Consider the following 18,552-nt stretch of genomic DNA (forward strand, 5'->3'; position numbering starts at 1 on the left):
CTTCACTAATATCAAAGGAGACTCAACACAAAGGCTCTACCCCTGGGCTAGGTTTAAACCTTCTCTTCTGTTTTATGTAACAAAATGAGTAGTTTATATTTTCAATTTTCAGAATCTCCTTCTGTTTTCTCACATGGGCTCATTCAGACATTATCCGGAGTTTTTACTCAGATGCGGGGGGGGACTGGAAGGAGAGACCCAGGAGCCTGTGTGGAGCCTTTCACGTTCTCACATGAACCTCCCTCAGATAATGTCAGGAGATTATACAGAGTTTAGTACATGTATGAAAACATATAAAACAAGTCTCCCCACCCCAACACACACACGCACAAACACACACACACACGCAACATATCAGCACTTCATTGCTTTTACAGTGGAGCAATCCCCACAATGCGGGGCTCAATGCTAGAGAGGATAACGATAATGATGATGGAGGTTATCGTGGAGTAATTACTGTGCATGGAGGATTCCACGCAGCGCAGAATGAGTAAAACACCCAAGCGAGAGAGAGAGAGAGATCCGAGAGATTGAAAGAGGGAACGAGGAAGAGAACGCTGAGGAGGGGGAGGCTGGGGAGGAGCGGGAGCGTGTGGAGGGGGAGGGAGGGGTGAGGGGGGGGGTGCTTGTATCTCTAAATGTGTCACTTGATTGAAGCGCGCAAGGTTCCGAGCTAATTACATCCAGAACCGCAGCCCGGGAACAGATGCCATACTTGTGCATCAATAAATGCTTATAAGTAACTTATTTAGGGCTGCCTGCCATGCAAGGAAATGGCATGACTTAAAGCACAGGCGCCCGAGGGGCTATTCCACAGCTCTTTGTCTTGTCATCCTGCATCTTTTAAATCTATTCACCGCTTCAAAACAACACAGACAGACAGCAGGGCAGGCAGGGGAGAAAGAGAAGAGAAGAGAAGAAGGAAGAAGGAAGGGGTGGGGGGGAGAGAGAAAGAAGATACAAATATTCACACTTTGCAGACAGTATTATGTTTGTCATTTGGGTTGTCTTGGAATCAAAGAAACGCTGTCTTCCGTTGGATTTGTGAGTGGTAAAGGAGTGGTGAGAGCGCCGCGTTTGAGGCCAAGCTCCCGTTTGATGCACTGCAGCTGTCCTTTAAAGTTTTAAGATAAATATGTTTTGACTCGAGCGCAGAGAGATACATTAGCTTGACAAGTCACTGCTATGTTTTATTTAGCTGTTAACTGCATCAGGACTACATGTCAGAAAGTTGTCAAAAAATTACAGGTACTTCCCTGCGTAAGGGTTTTTTGTTTGGTGTGTGCACAATGCAAGTTCTTTTTTTTGTGCGTGTGTTGTTTTTGCTGGTTGGAGCATATGTTGACGTGTCATTATTTGTACTGACTGCTGGGAGTGACAGACACAAACAGACAGCCTGACAATCCCACAGCGTTGCACACGTAGAACAGAATGTAATCAAAGCCAGACTTTAGCTTTCCGCGAAGATAACAGGCAATTAGTGTTGCCATGGCCATATAGCTTCTCTATTCACTGCATGCATTTGATTGACACAACTCGTAGCAACCTCATTTTTTGAATTGCTTGAAATTAAGCCTTAGAACACTATTCGGGTTATTAGTGCACCTCTGAATGAAGCTCATTGTTGTTTCTCTACGTACCGCTCTGTCTTGTTCCTAAACATTTTCGAGCCACCACTTTATGCAAATCATAATTTATTTTGTGCACTAGTGTTCACCCATGCTCATACATGTGTGTGCGAAAGTATGCTGGTGATCCGAGGCCTGTACACGGAGCTATTTAAAGCAGCAAAGCAGGAAAATCAACTGTGTGTAGCATTAAGGGCCCCTGCACAATCCCCAGGATTAGCATACAGACAGAAAGAGCTTCTTCTCTCATTACCTTCTCTGCTATACATGATGTAAGAGGGCGAAAGTGCCTGGGAAGTCTGGTTGGTTTCGATCAACCTGCGTGACTGACCAGTGCTGGAAACGCCTCGGTGCTTGACACCAAGAAATGCTAATGCAGGAGAGCGGGAAGCGTTTCCTCCCGACTGTTTGTTCCATCTTTGTGAATGCAAGAGGCTGTGTTTTGCAATTGATGATTGTCCCAAGGAATAATTAGATAGGTTTGCATTTTTCATGAGATTAATTCATGGCTTTCTAATGTGCGTTTTGTAACCTCACACTGCATATAATCTGTGCCATATTACCATATCTGAAATATGGATGATATTTAAAAGGAATATGCCATATGTTAGAAGCAGCCTCTGCACCAGGGGTTTAACCAATGTGTAAGCGGAGTGGAAACGGCCCACTCTGTTTGGTAATGATTTTTTTCATGAGCTTGGAAATACGTTTTTTCATTGGTATTCTCAGAGAGTACTGTCTGTAGATGGATCATATTTATGAAAATGTCTAATGCTTACAGCTGGGTGTACATAAACACAAGTGCATTGAAAATCAAGATTCTGATCAAGTTATAATAACTTTGTTTAAAAGGCAGTTTAACCCAAGGACAGATCGAGGGGTGGGGCCAGGGGGGCACTATCCCGAGAGGAAATCTGATTGGCCTCTGAAGGGCCTCTGTCCTGTCAGTAGTCTTTTTTTATATTTTATTTTTTATAATATTGTCACTTACTAACAATGCTAACATTAAATATGACTATTTATTTTTTTTTTTTTTTTTGAAGAGCACATTGTATGTGACAAAGCACCAATGGCCTCTCTGTGTAAATTGTTAGAAGCTCCTACACATGGCTAGCTTTCCATGACATCACTCGTCATGTATTATGAGTGTTCACGCATCCTCCTCCTCATCCTCTCCTCTCCCGTGCCACCCAAAATGAAAGGCAATATTACTGTAGCGCGGAGACTCATGTTGCTGTTTTATATGGGTTCCAAGTGGCCCACTGCCAGAACCTCTGCTTTGCATTTCCTCCCAGGGCTAATTTATCACATCCTTATTCTCACTCAGTTTCCTCCAGGGGTGCGAGTTCTCCCGGGTTAGGCCGTGGCGTCCAGTGGGACACATTGCTGCAGTGTAGGCAGATTTCTTGAAATATAGATTTGCTAAAAACGCTCCAATCAAAATCTCTTCACGGCCACAGAGAAAATCAGATAAGACGTTGGACTCTCATAGTTAAATCTGCAATATTTTTTGTTTTAATTAACTCGGAACATGTGTACGAAAGTCCTCTCCAGTGGTAAATAATAAATACAGGATGTAGTCTGGAGCTATAGCATCTGTATTTTCATTAACACTCTATTAAGTTGATCTATGAAATGTAACAACGGTGTATGCAGACGTTTAAGCTGTCAGACTTGAGGCATCATTAGTACCAAAGCAGCTGGAACATACTTTCTCACAGTGTCGTGTGAGTCTTTTAAAACCGAGCACAGTGTGTGATGAATATGGGAAAAAAATAAAAACTGTAATCTAAGGTGTCTGATTTCACCTCCAGGGCAGGAGGTGGGGGGGCGAGCAGGTACTATATTTTAATGCCTTTCAGAATTACCGCTCGCTATTTGTCGACTTGTTTGGGCAGCGAACAAACACTCGTAGAATATATACCTCCACAGCCCCACCTCTCTCCCGCATCCACAGCTGCAACTGCCACCCCCGATCGTTTTGATCTAATTTCCTTTTTTTTTCTTCCTCCCTTCTTCCTTTACCTTTCCTGCTGAAATTGATTTCTGCTTGTTTGGTTTGGCAGTAATAAGATCAACAGTAGGATCATGTTTCAATGGCATACTACCTTGAACCCCAGGCAAATGATTTGTCCAAACTTAATAATGGAAATACTTAGGATGTACTGGGAGATGTAAACAGTAGTTGTAATAAAACAGCGCCGGGAGGTAAGAGCTCCTTTAAGTTGCAAAGCCTTTCCACTTACTGTATGTTTCGGTCGCACACACCTCGGGCTCTCCCCAAACGCAGAGAATAAAAATGTATCCCCCCTCTGTTCAGCCTGTCGAAAAGTCACCCAATAAAAGCCTTTTAATTGGAGCGCATTGACATGTCTGGCCCACGCTTGACCACCGGTGACAAAGCCGTCAGCAGAAGAGGCTAATGCATCACTACACAGACACTTGGTTTCAGCCGGTCACATATACATAAAGGTGTTGGGTAATGCTGTTTCTCTACCACCAAGAGGAATGAGCACAAAAATCCCACAAGAGGAATTTTCAACAAGCACATATTTTCCTCTGTTCCAAATCACAAAGAATGAAGTCTTTATTAATAGCTTGGATTATAAATTATTGCTATCCAAACATTGTTGTTTGTTTTTTTGCAACTTGAGTAAAACTCCTCCATCTTGCCTCAGCTGGCCAACGGGTCTCCATTTCAGTTCCCGGATTATATTTAGCTTTTGAAAAGGTAGGCCTCCGTCAGTTTCTAATTAAACCTTTCAGGAGTTTTGTTTACAGGCCATCTCCTCACACCTTGTATGCATTGGCCCACTTACATTCCTCAAAGTGAATTAGATTAGTTTCACTCCACGGAGGATGGCAGAGTTCCTCCCTGTCTTCTGCCCTGACCTGAAAATGTATCCATTCAGGAAATGCTTCACATCCTCTCTCCCTCCTTTCCCACAGGTTTCTGCTGTATTTTGCAAAAATTGATGCCTCGATAAAAACTCCTATGTTTAAAACCACACAACCATGTGACTCATTATCCTCAGACTGAAATCGACAGTGATCCAGTGGGCCAGCTCTCAGTCACTAGAGTCACTCATGTGTAGCTGAGCGACTAAAACATACATAAACGATGAATCTTGAAGTCAATCCTTGAATTGTTGCTTCTACCTGAAACTGTGCAGAGTATAAGCAAATGGGATTTAGGCGGGTTCAGTCCAAAAATCAATGGATCCATGTTTCCCACATGGAATCCTTGTTCCCAGTTCTGGGACTTTTTAGTTTAGTCCGAACCAAAACAACAAATGTGAAAGTGGGCTAAGACCAAAAGAGGAGGTCCCGGTCCGGCTCCATCTAAACCATGTCTCAGATCCTTTGCAGTTGAAACTTTTTCTTGGGTAGTTCAGACTATCACACCAAATTGCAGGAAGTTGAGACAACATTAAATGATAGAAGAAGAAAAGAAGGTGAATCGTCTTTGCGGGGTTGCTTGTAGTCTTCGCTCTGAGGATATCATTAGATGTTCAGTTTCATGGTACTAACACCATCATTATATTACACTGACAATGAAATTAAACAAGTGAACCGGTTCATTCGTTTTTTTTTCCATTAAAATAAAGACGACTTTCTTTCAATGCATTTTATTAAAAACCGTGAGCGAGTTTTATCGCCTAACTGATGTCAGACGCACATCCGCCTACAAACCAATCAAATGTATAGGTAGACACCGCCCATGTGGGTGATGGTAGGATTTAACTATGTCATACAAAAGTCTTTAGTGCGTTCCCTGAATAACAACGTGAAACCAAAACTAAAATGTCATGTAAAGTAACCAATGAAACAAAGACATGGACCACGGTCTGTTCTCTCAGGGTGTAAAAAGACCTTAAATCCACAATTTCACCCAAAAAATAAACTTGTAAAGACCTGAGCAGGTGCGTGACATAGACCACCAACAAAAACATACACAAAATCCATACTCCTACATACTGCATGAATCTGGTCTCCCAAAAGTCAAACCATCCCTCCGTCCCGTAAGTAGATTAAACCAGGGGACAGAAGTCCAAATCCAATTTCTTATAACGATTCCTTTATTTTCCAGGTTCTTGCCATGAGTGAATTGGTAAATCTAACACCAGTGATAACACAGGAGAGAGAAACAAGCAGCCAAGAACATCAGGTGGCTCGGTCGGTGGCATTACTGCTGTGATGGGAATAGTGAGCCTGACACGTTTATAATTAAAGCAATTTGTACTTGCACTTTAAGCAGTTTCCTGCCCTTTTTTTTAAGATTGTCATGCAAGATGCATGTTCTTGCCACAGTAATTCTTCTACCTCTGTGGTATAGAACCAATAAAACGAGGCGTACTCAGTGGTTAGTCATAGCAAGGAAAGTATTCAGCGCTCGCCTGTAGACTGGCTGCTGTTTCTTCTCTAGCTCAGGTAAACATGATAGAAAGAATTAACCCTGTCATGTCAACCTGTAATCCGCCAAGCTGTTGGCTTCACCCTTGGTCGGGAATAGAAACGGAAACTCAGAAAGTTGGTGGAAATTAACAGCAGGACTTGTGTCAGCATGGGGGCGGACTCGTAAAACACCTGTTTGCAGTATGTGGGCCTGAAAGCTGGAGCTGTTAATAGCCGGCCATAAATCGCTCACTCCATTGTTCTGTCACCAGGTTGCAGCCCTGCATTTCTCAGTGGGATTCATGAGGTAAAACTTTGTTGAAAAGTATAAACCGCCCAACCGCCACCCCTCCTGTTCTCTGACATCTCCCATACTAAAGGTCCACCATACCTTTGAGACCGTAAAACACACTTCGGAGCAGCTGGGCCCCGCACACACACATGCAAATCACCTCCACCTCAGTTTCAACGTCTTTGCAGACAATTTGGTTATGGCCTCATAAACTTTTTAAAACTGTAAAAAACATCAATGTCTTCTTTTGTGGTTTAACAAAGTAGAAGAGTCAGCCATTTTGGTGGAATTCTGATATTGTGATTAATGTTTGCACGGAAAAACACAGAAATGCTTTAGGATTTCGGCAACATCCACACAACTAGGTTTTCATTAGAAAACAGGGTTTTGGGGCTAAAACGATCTCTGTCCACTCGACCGCTTTGGTTCCATATCAGTTTTAATCCTCGTCCTTACTAACAGGCCTGAAAACGCATATCACATGACCAATCACGTTTGCTGGGCCGACATGTGCCAGAGTCCACAGGATTTGCTTAAATTATAGAATGTCTCCTACGCACTTTGTATCTTTGTAAAATGTCGAATTTAAGCGGTTAGCACCCAACAGGAAAGTAACATGAATGATTATCCATGTTGCGTTCTACACTGGTAGCCGAGGCTAATGCTGGTTGTTTTCTGCCGGAAAAGGGGTCATGTGATTGGAGACCGAGGAATCAGCGAAGGCTACGTGTGTTTCAATGTCATTGGTGCCAAACATTTCCGTTTCCGCCAGCAGCTTCAGAGTTTTCTGACTAAAACGGGGCCAGCAGTAATAACAATCTTCTCCATTGTAATGGCTCTAAAACTCCGGACTGTGGACGGGAGTATCCGTAGTGGGGTTGATGTGTTTTCAAACGAAAACGTAGTTGTGTGGATATACCCTCAGCTGCTTCTGACCTGTGAGGGTAAAGCCAGCTGTGAGGGCTCTTTTACCAGATCAGACTTTTGACAACAAACACAAGCTGTTTGGGAAGAAAGCATTGAAGGTGGGTGAGGAGCACATATCACCTGGACGACCTGAGTAACCCCCCAGCCCCCCCCCGCACCCCTTTTTATTTTTTAAATAGACCTGTGAATGTCTACGTCGTCTCGCTGATGCGCCACAAACAAAGGAGGAAGGGAGGGAAATTGCGAGGAGGGGCTAGAAAAAAAAAAGAGCAGTTGCTCCCGGACAAGCCCGGACGAGACAGGAGGGGAGACCTCTGGCCTTCCACCGCTCGTCCCTCAGAGTCTCCTCAGACGAGGGGGGATCGGCCCCGCGCTAACTCGCTGCACAAAGGCAGCAGGGAGGAGCAGAGGGAGGAGAGTTGAACACCTGAGATCAGATCTGTTGATCACTTGCCTGGAGTAAAGGGTCGTCCCTGCATTCATTCATTCTCCTCCTTCAAAGAGCCGTTCCAAAAGAAAAAAGAACTTCAAGGGGTTACAGGAAAAAAAACGAAAGTGATGCATTGTGTCTCCTGTTTGAGACGGGCGTGATCATTTTTAATACCGCGATGTAGCTTATAAACTCGAAACATCAAAAATAGTTGATGGGTTGTTATTTCATTGCTGATTTTCATTTTTTAAACAGACCCCAGTTCATTAAAATGTTAATTTTATGAATTATGAAGCAGATTTTTGAAGGGCCGAGAATGAGGGCTGTGAGTACACCATGTTAAATGAAGAATGCTAAGTATGGAGTACTGAGTGCTTTTCATCTTAAAAGACAGACGGAGTAAAACCGGAAAAAAAAAAAAACTAGGGCCACACCAGCTTTTCAACATTCTCTGTCTAGTTAATGTTGGGAGGCTCTAATAAAAAGCCACCATGTGCCAATTGAGCGCCTACAATTAGCAGATTAGAGTGATAAAGAGGTTGCATGGCTGCAAGGCACGGGGCCGCCTCCCCGGGCCCTCGGGGCTCCACGATGGGCAGGAGCAGGAGAAGGAGGAGGAGGGTGGGTGTGGGCTGAGCCGCTGATGAAGGGCCCAGATAATCTCTTCCTCCCGCCTCTCTTTCCCCTTCCACCACCACCCTCCCATCTCCCCCACCCCACCCAATCCCTCACACTCCGTGCCCCGGAGCACCTTTCGCAAATACCTGCTCAATATTCCAGTTGGGGGTGCAACAGTGGCGGCGGTGGTGGGACATGTGGTGTGTCTGCAGACGGGAGATACAACGCTCACAAAAAGCCGCTTGAAACAAAAAGCAGAACATCTGCTAAAGCGATTGCGGGGTAAATATGTTTGACAATTATTGTTTACAGTGACAGTGGTAACAGTTTCAGCACCCAAATCAAAACCCCGCCATTTCTCTATTTGCAAGTGAAACAGATGGGCCTACAGCGATCCATTAGCAACCTGTCAAAAGCTTCGTTCCCAACTTACTTTTATGCCTTTGCTTCTTCTGCAGTGTGACAGAGGAGAGGCACTATTTGGGCATAATGATTGTTATCTACTCGCCCGACATGAATCAGATACCGTGTACAGTTTTTCTTTCTTTCTTTACTTTCTCCTGCCAGTTTCTGTTCAAATGAGAGCTGCTTGATTCCACATTTGTTTCTCCCTCTTCGCATTTTATTATATTATTCATGGCGATGCATGCGACGGGGCACTTCGGAAAAAGAAGAAGAAGAAGAAGAAAAAAAAAAACTGCAAAAGGGATAACGACTTTTCTACTGGTTGTTGTTTTTGCTTTGTTTGCCTCCGCAATGAAATCGAATACATTTGGGGGGATTTGCTGTTTGTGAGAATGAGATTATTCAACAGTACAAATTATTAACAAGTTGCAGACTGCGAGAGATCATTGCAGGCTCTTACGAGCGGCGCGCTTTCAATACCCTGGTAATCAAATCAATTCTGAAATGAGGAAGGGCGGCAGGAGGCCTTTTCTTGCATTTTCTGATTTGTTTTATTGTTTTACACGCACCGTTTAGCATCAAATATACAGTACAATAGACCATAGGTAAGGACACACTGCAGGTGCATGTGTCTGTCACTGTCTGCCCACCGCGAGAGCCGACATAGACTCGGAGGCGTTATCTACCTCCACCGCTGTCACCATTTTCCCCCCTTGCACTGTACAGCTCTAAATACGCTCAATCAAATAATGTGTTAGGAATAATTAACCTCAGAGCACCCACTGGTTCTAATTGGCACCTATTAGAGGGCTGTATGATTCCCTGATAAACACAGAGGAGAGAGAGCGAATGGCAGCAGTGGTGGGCCCAGGTTTGATTGGTAAGCAAAGTGCGGGAGCGATGCATACCGGGGGTAACCAACATTTAATTATCAATGAGGTTTTCGCAACACTTTAGAGAGGCCCCGGGCACCGTTTCCTTCAGTAGTAGTAATGGGCTCTTTTTAATGGAACTTGTGTTAAACATGGTGCTGCCACTGCAAAGCTCTGGCGTTCAGCCCTTAGTTGTGGCTGCTTTAATTTAGGCGGCTACTGAAAGAAGACGGAGCTCATTTGGGGTACACACTCTGAAAGTGTGCGCCACGGCCACGGTGGGAGATAAAGAGGATGCACATACTGAATTCACATAGGCCGCATTTACATTTTCTCATTTGCATCTGCTTTGCAACTTCTTCTAGGACTTGGGTTCGGGGAAATAATTCATTTATTCCAAGTTGCATCTAAGATGTTGCGAAAAAGTCTGCGAGTGAACTTGTATGAGAGAAAAGGACACATTCTGGTTTACATGCAAAGTGCAACTTTTTCCAAATCATTAACTTTAAATGGCTTCACCCGATAGCTGTGTCCAATATTCAGGAGCTGCATTTGGAGAGCGACTGGGTCACAGCGGAGCAACTAGGCTGTCCCATTTGGAAGGCTATCCAAATGTGGACAACAAATTCGTCCTTTCATACAAGAGCAACAAAGGCTCAAGTGGGTGGATCCATCTCCGGCCAACCTATCTCGGGATTCGTGCGCCTCGGTGACTAACCGCTTTTCAAAGGGATAATGGTGCGGGCAAGCGATGAGACGTCCGATGCCTACACTTTTAAATACAAGGTCCGGGTTTCAAATGAACTAACGGTACACTATTAATATCCAAGGGACATTTAACATTGAGCGAAAGAGGCGGGACAAGCTGGTGACGCACATCACGGAATCCTCCATAGACCAAACCGTCTCATTTTGGTTTCGGCCTTTGTGATCTAACGGCCTTTGTGGGGCCATTTCTCCGTACCTTTGGATATCCATAACCCACAGGAGTGCATCAGTCTCCAGGGTGCCTTGCAATATAGCTAAAGGCCGTATTAATCAGCATACATGGCATGATGCTACTCGATGGGGTCTTTTTACAATAAGACCACGGAGAAGTTTAAAACACCAAACAAAGTTCAAAATTTGTTTACAATTCAAAAATACATAGGCTTGCTTTTCTTAATAATATATATTTTCCAAAGAATTGTGAAGTTGTAATGATCAGATTTTGTACCTCGGATCACATTAACATCCTCTGTGACAGTCTATTTATTTATCTGAAGATTCCGTATTAACCTCGAAGGAGTAGAAACATATCAGGAAATTGTATCGTAGGTTGGGACACCAGGGATTTAAGCATCAAAGAAGGTTATTTAAGAAGGTTACACTATGATTTTGATTATAGAGACAGTTGTGTTATTTATCATTCATCTGGAAAGCCCAAGATGTCATCCTCCTCTTCCAGTAAAACTTGCGCAAGAACCAACACCGGGCCGTGGTGGGGTGGGGGTTAGGTGGCTTGAGGCAGAGCCAAGCCAGAGTCTGACCCAGTTTCCAGGGGTTCCTAATAGCAGGCGTCTGGGAGTCGAAGGGTAACCCTCCATCATCACCAACTCCTGTAACGCGGCCTAGCATGTGCCAATCAAGTCCAACGCGATGACGAAGTCGGTCATGACATGGCCATCGTCCTCTCTCCACTTTTGCCGCCTTGACATCTCAAACGGAAGAAAACATCCCAGTGATTATGGCATTTCAGTGTCAACTGGCATGTTGAGTTTGACCAGAACCTCGAGACTGACAGCGGGGGAAACAACATGTTTGTGAGCGTCGCAAACTTTCGCCGAGAGAGGTCGGGGGGGGGGGGGGGGGGGGGTGCGTGACACAAACACGTTCAGTGATAGTAAATAAAACTTGTTCGGGGAAGCCAACTATCAGATTACATTAACGTCCACGGCACTATTCCAAAAAAAAACATCAGTGGAAAAAACATCACAACATTTTTGCAGAGATAGTGAAAAACACCAGCTTCAATTACATGTAGATTTTAGTGTTGGCAAAAAATGTGTTTCTTATAGGAGCGGGCCCTCATGAAAGTTCACACTCGTTTTTCCTCCATTTTGAAAACAGATTTTTCCATTTTCCGGCTGTCAGGAGGGAATCCTTTTTCTGGACACTCGCATAGAGGCGCACTAGAAAAGAGAGAGAGAGAGAGAGGGAGGGAGAGAGAGAGAGAGAGAGATACTAAGTGAGGGAGAGGAAGAGAGAGAGAGAGCAGCACATCTGACAATCCACTGGCATGAAAGTGAGCCCCTCAAGCTAACAAATTCAGAGAGAAAATTACAGTTTTGCGCATTTGTGTCAATATGCATGTCAAAAGGTAATTGGGAAATTGTTCTGCAACGTCAAGTCCTGTTGGCAATGTTTAGCCTGTGGTAAGATCAAAACCATTTCTTCACAGGCTCGCAGGGGCCAGACCGAGCTCTTGAGCTCTCTCAACCACACAGGTCTCCGCTTTAAGCTAATAATGTGGCTGTTTATCATAAAGTGAATATGTTATTATCAGCTGGCCACAGAAACTACTGAGAATGACAGAAAGAACTGCCGGGACCTTCTGCCCTGTCACGATCGATTACAGTTTGTACGCAAGTATATCATTTTTATTTTCATACAAGGGGCAACTAACAGGTTGAAACGATCAATCACAGCAAAAGAATAGTTTTCTTTCATAGACGTTCATGTGGTCACCCATAGCATAAATCCATTAACGTCATTTGACGGGTATTATTAAGGCTTTTACGCATTTTAACTTGTGTATTGTACAAACCGTGACCAAATTGTTTAAACCCTCACCTCAGGCAAAGTAGATTTACCTCGTCTTTTTTTTCTGTTGCCCAAAACAGTGGAACAAAACACAACCCAATATGTATCGTGCCAATTTTAAATAAAAAGAAATGATATTGCAAAAACCAAAAAGAAATAACACAAATACAGCCAATAGTTTCAAATTGAATGTTATCCTAACATTGTGTCCATTTTTGAAAAAGCGGATTTGTTCTATGTAAATAAGTGAAACAGAGGGTCTGCCTTGAGGTGTTGTTTAACTATACCATAAAGAGTTCCATTAGTTTTGGTGTCAACAAAGACCTCTCCTCGAACAATAGTCTCAATGCTGTTTCGCAGGGTTTTCCACTCTGTTATCTGTAAAATTCGAGGCTAAACAATGAAATCTTTAGCATGACGGAGAGGAGGAATACACAGAGCGCTCGCTGAAGAAATACAACTCAGCAAGGTTAGGAAGATCAATGCATTCAATCTATTAAAATGCTAAAAGTGATATCCCTTGTTTTTCAAGGGGAGACATTCACTGCCTACATGCTTGACAGTGCCTATATATTTTATATTTCAGTAACGGGTCACATGATATGAGGCCTGCTTCAGCCCTGACACCCCTCCCCTCTTCATACATGTAAAAAAAAAAGAACCACTGTGATTCTTTTCGCATATGATACAAAGAGCATGTGGCCTCCACGACCTCCTGATGGCTCCATGTGGAGGTTCAGACTAGTGAGTCTGGGTCGGAAGTGGCTCATGATCGTTTGGTCACATGTCTCGGACCCCCTCTCTTTTCTCCATCTCTCACTGTCACTCCTAACTGTTAAAAAAAGAAAGGCTGGTCAATAATGTGAGAGGTTAAAATGAAATAATAAAATACAGGGAGGAAAAGAGTAAATATGTATTATACTGATTCCTTACTCATCTCTGGGATTATGACATTAATGGTGGTGATTCACCTCATTTTCTGTTTTTAAATGATGGTGAAAATTTGTTTTGAAACAACATTGGATTTTTTTTAAAAGAGGCAGTGGCAAAAAATGTAAGAAAGAAAACATTATCAAAATATAAATTGTGGCATTTGTGGAAATGTGAGCTCTCAGAATGAATAAACTGCACTCAGAGCAGAAGTGTTTTCTCTCTCTCTCTCTGTCCCTGGCTGACCTGAAGGCAGAAGTAAACCCAAATGGACAGAATGGGCTCTCTCACCTGGCATTAGGAGTTTTAGGTCCATTAAAAGGCTTCAGGGGTAAGAGGTCAATATTGTGTGTCCCATTTCTTCAGAAATAAATTTCAGCTATCGTCTCCATTTGGGAAATAAAACCGACAGTATTGGGGGGGGGGGGCAAACACAGGCTACATATTCTTTATTTCAGATTCAGAGAACTGCGCAAAGTTCTTCCCGTGAAAATGAGAGAGAGAAGAAATTGGTGGTTTTAAGTGACCTCATCGAGCTTTATGGTCATTTTATTTATTTTTTCCTTGCACAACTTTTTCATTATGTTATATCCTAACTTTATTTTTCTCCTTTTTTGTTTTGCTTCACGTGATAGTGCGTCAGGTGTGCGTAAGACCCCTTCTGTTGTATTGTACATTTACATTATTATAGTTAATATTGTTGTTATTATTATTGAGATATATTAGTTATGACTTAATGATTAATATATAAATGTCCAACAACCACATACGCAGTGGTTCACTCGTACATAGACAGAGCGAGAGAAGAGGGGAAAAGAGACGGATGAGGAAGAGAGAGAGAGAGAGAAGGGGGGGTGGGGGGGTTGTGTACCAGTCGCAATAGGCCCAAGCCAGTGAGTTGATTAGGTTCGGGATAGAGAGAGAGAGAGAGAGGGAGAGGCAGAGAAGCTGCTGCGGCTTTCTTTGCGCGCAGAGTCTAAGTCCTTTATCATGGGAGGCACCGGCGTGGCCCGGAGCTATTGCTGGCCTGAAGCGAAGTACCAGGGAGAAGGCAGAGGGAGAGGGAGGGAGAAAAAGAAAGGAGAGGGGAGGTCTATCATCAAACTTCATAATAACGCTTGGGGTTTACCACAGCTGCGCGGTGACCCTTTTATTTTCCTGTGATGGAACAGATAGCTCGCTATGAAATAGTGTGAAATTATCATGTCTATTAATTCAGTCAGACACATCCGAGGCTCTGTCGACCCCCCCCCCCTCCACCTCCCCCTCCTCTGTCTTACTCCATCCCTCATCCGAGGAAATATGGGATTTCTATAGCAAATTTCTCCATTTTTACTGCGAGTGATTTTTCATTGTTGATGCACGGAAAATAGGGCGAGATGTTGACATGGGGCGTTAAGGCGCCGTGTGTGTTTGCGTGTGTATGAATGAGAGTTGTGCAGGAGATAACACGGCAGGCCGGCATGTGTGCGCCTTCACTCGCTTTACGCACCAACATGACAAACCGTGCACCTTTTTAAATTCATTCAAAGAAAGCAGATATTTGTATTCACTAATAAAATCACCTTTGGATATAGTGTGTCCACCTGCTTTTGCACCAACATTTCAACACCTAACATAAAAATGACCAATGTCTGCAATGTCCCCAAAAACATAGTATTGTATGTTTTACTATTTATATTATAGTACTTTTACATTATTTTTACGAACAGAAAAAGTGTCATTAGTATGCTATTATTATGTATTGTCAATTACTGAATAACAATTGTTTATATTTAAAAAGGCCCTCAGCCTCTTGGGCTCCAAAAACTGCTCTGATGCTTCAACAACATCTGTGAATCTCTGCAGATGATGTCCTTTGCCTCTTTTTGTCTATCATTTCTCCCGAAAAATCCAAACAAATATTTCAGTCATTTCTCCCCAGAACTTATATTAGCCATGTCAGCTTTCTGCTTGGATGACCAGGCTGATTTTTCCCTTCTTGCCTGACTAACGCTTGGTGTTTGGAATGAAAAGTCACCAATTAAAAGAAAAAAGTCATTTTCATTTGCAGTCGTTGCTCGCATGTGGAAGTTTCCCCAGTAATGTGCTGCAGTAATATTAGAGAACACGGTGCATCCAAATGGGATGACATGACAGAAACAACAACATGAGTGGAAAATAAATAAAACCCTTTTTTTTGTTTTTTTTTGTTTTGTTTTAGGGATGTGGCTGTGTGCGTAAAGAACGAGGGGTCTGGTTTGATAAAAGGTCTTGGGGTTTGATATAGAGAGGGAGCTGATTGAAATGGCGTGTGCCTGGCTGAAGGGAGCCAGTGAGGGACAAAGCCCCTGCGAAGCCACGGCCACTCGAGCAATTATTCCTCCACGCTGCATTTGGATTAGTGCAATGGAAAGAAGCATATGTTTGGCCCGGGGCGACACACTCCCTCCCCCTGGCTGACTGCATGCAGAGGATGCAGGGTAGAGACACAGAAAAGAGGCAGAGAGAGAGAAAGACTCAAACTAGAATATAAACTGCATTAACCCAGTGGAGAAACATTAACACAATTTTAATCCGCTCTTCTTTCTCTTATATTTGGGGAAACACAAAGCTGTGAAATTGTCAGACCTCAGAAACTGGAGGACAACACTATTATTCGTTTGTTTGTGGTTGCATAGTTATATAATGTTACTGCACGTGTCCTATAAAGTACATTTTTTGCTTCCTCAGATCGAAAAAAAAAATGAATAAAACCAAATGAGCAGGATCAATATCAACTGTGAATGAACCTGTAACAGGGCATCAAATACTGTGATCGAATAAAAAAGCCTTGACAATAAAACATCGATGCATTTGTAGACCTATACGTGTTGTTTGTGTGTGTGCGTCTGCAGAAGTGTGCGTAAAGAAGCGCGCGCACGTTCCTCTATGCAGATGGGAACTAACACCTGATCAAAACCAATCATATTGCGGAGGAATTATCGAGCTCCATTTGCCTATCAGGAGAGTTGTTGTTTATTCAAAGTGACTTAATGTGTTCTAATCGATTAGCTAATGTCTCAAGTAATCAAGGGCGATTTGGTGGGAGTCGTTGACCTCTCTTGGCTTTTGCGCCCCGGCTCTATAAGTGGGCTAAAGGGGGGTCAGCGCATGGCGAGAATGCAAAGCCCCCCCCCCCCCCGAAATGACGGCTGATGTCAAGAGTTGAGGACAATTAGCCATTATTTGCGCCTCGTTGCGAGCTTTAAAGTCAAGTAATTGGATTCAGCCAATAACCACGTCGAATTTAATGGAAACCCGTGCGGCCTGTCCGAGTCACTTATTATAGAGTTTAAAATAATTTCAAAAAAAAAATGTGAAAGTGGCTCAAATTGACATCATGGGAATCTGTCGATGGCAGCGGCCATCTGGCTCCTATCATTTAGGAGTTATTTTCTCCCAGTTCTTCAAGAGCATCAAAACACCTCTCCGCCATTATTGAGGAGAAAAGTTGCCCGCATATTGTGGACACTGATCCTCTGCACAGATATTTCTCTTTATCATCTTTAAACAAGCACTCCAATCTCCATCCCACCCCTCTGTCTAAATGTCAGGGCTGGGCTTAAATCAAATTCCGATCATGCCAATATAACATTCGTGGCAGTACAGTGCAACCCAAAAAAGAAGACAAATCTGTGCCTCGTGGTTGCCCTATATCTTCTGCAGGCGAGCAGCTCCAAAGCATTGCCTCCCAGCGCTACACTGCAGACTGTTGTAGTGGCGGTGGTGGTGCTACGGGGTAATTAGGCCGTGGCAGACCCTCTTTCCACCGAGGAGCAGTGATCTCAGCAGCGTCAGCCAAACACTTTCTGACCACAAACATGGCTGCTAGCGCGTAAAAGTGGAATGGGTGGGCGGGTGGGGGGGGGGGGGGAGCGCGTTCGTATAAAGAGGACTGATGAGCGCAGCAGTGACGTGCAGCTGGTTGCGGATGAAAAAAAAAAAAAGTTGCGTTGCATGACCGACAGACAGTGTTGAGTAGAATGCGACCAGCGTGAACAATAAATAAATATGTTTGTGGGTATTGGCACGCGAACACCCATTTATCCTTCGAATGGATCCAACAGAAACACACAGCATTTATTTAAATCGGGTTATTCGATGGTGCAGCTTTTGATTTGGACCAACATACACACAGCTCTGTCTACCAGCAGAGAAATATGGCATCAAGTACGCAGTGTCATTAAAAGTAATAAAGGAAAAATAAAGATATAGCTCCACATGGACACACGTCATCCGTCACAATCATCATCTCCTTGCATTTTTACGCTTAATCACACGAAATTTATCATTTCCACCTCTCCGGGCCTCAGTCTTCTATTTTCCACATCATTCGACAACAACAGACCTCACACTTATAATAATTATTATGAATTATAATACAGGGAAGCCACTTTAATTGCTTGGGTTGGAGTCAAGCAGGATTGAATTAACCAAATTCAGCCGACTGGCTCTTCTTATTTCAGACTTGTGTTCCAAATGACTTTCGCTTTGAGGCAATCACGAGAAACCAGCTCTACCTGCTCCACGTCCCATTTTTTTCGTAATAAAAAGGAATACTAATTATGAACTGGTATCGGTGGAAACAATAAAGCAATCGAAAGACAATAGGATTTGCAGTTTCTTTAACACTCCGCTGCCGTTACGCACGCAGAAAGACACAATTACAGGCCTTTTTACGCAACCCGCCTCATCTCACACTGATAATGCGCACAAATATGGCACGCACCATTGTTGCAGATAGCACTAGTTCTAATGCGTAAAAACCTGTTCCCATTCAACCCAAGACGAAGCTCTGATGCATTTATTAAATAACATTAGCATTAATGATACTGCACGTGAGGGGCTTCCCTTCTCGCTAATACCGATGAATGCTGCTTTAATACGATTGTTTTCCCCCTTAAAGTGACTATTTATGCTTTTCTCTCCCCCCCTCCCAACCTCCACCACCAACACGCATCCACCACAGCAGGAGCAGCCGGGGTATAGTCGTCTCTCTCTCTTTCCCTCTCCCCCCACTTTTTTTTATGAGTGAGCTATTGTGCCCGAGGACAGGATCCCACACACACAATCTGAGGCCCGAGCCAACAAAAACAGGGGCCCTGACAGACAATGCTGCGCTTCACCTGCTCCAGCACCGTGCATCGCAATTATGCCAAGGACATGTACAGTTAGGTTTCATTCACCCTGCTGCAAAACAAGCGCCTCAGAATTAAAACCAGGGGAGAGGAG

Source organism: Platichthys flesus, chromosome 21 (assembly GCF_949316205.1).
Source record: "Platichthys flesus chromosome 21, fPlaFle2.1, whole genome shotgun sequence".
Lineage (NCBI taxonomy): Eukaryota > Metazoa > Chordata > Actinopteri > Pleuronectiformes > Pleuronectidae > Platichthys > Platichthys flesus.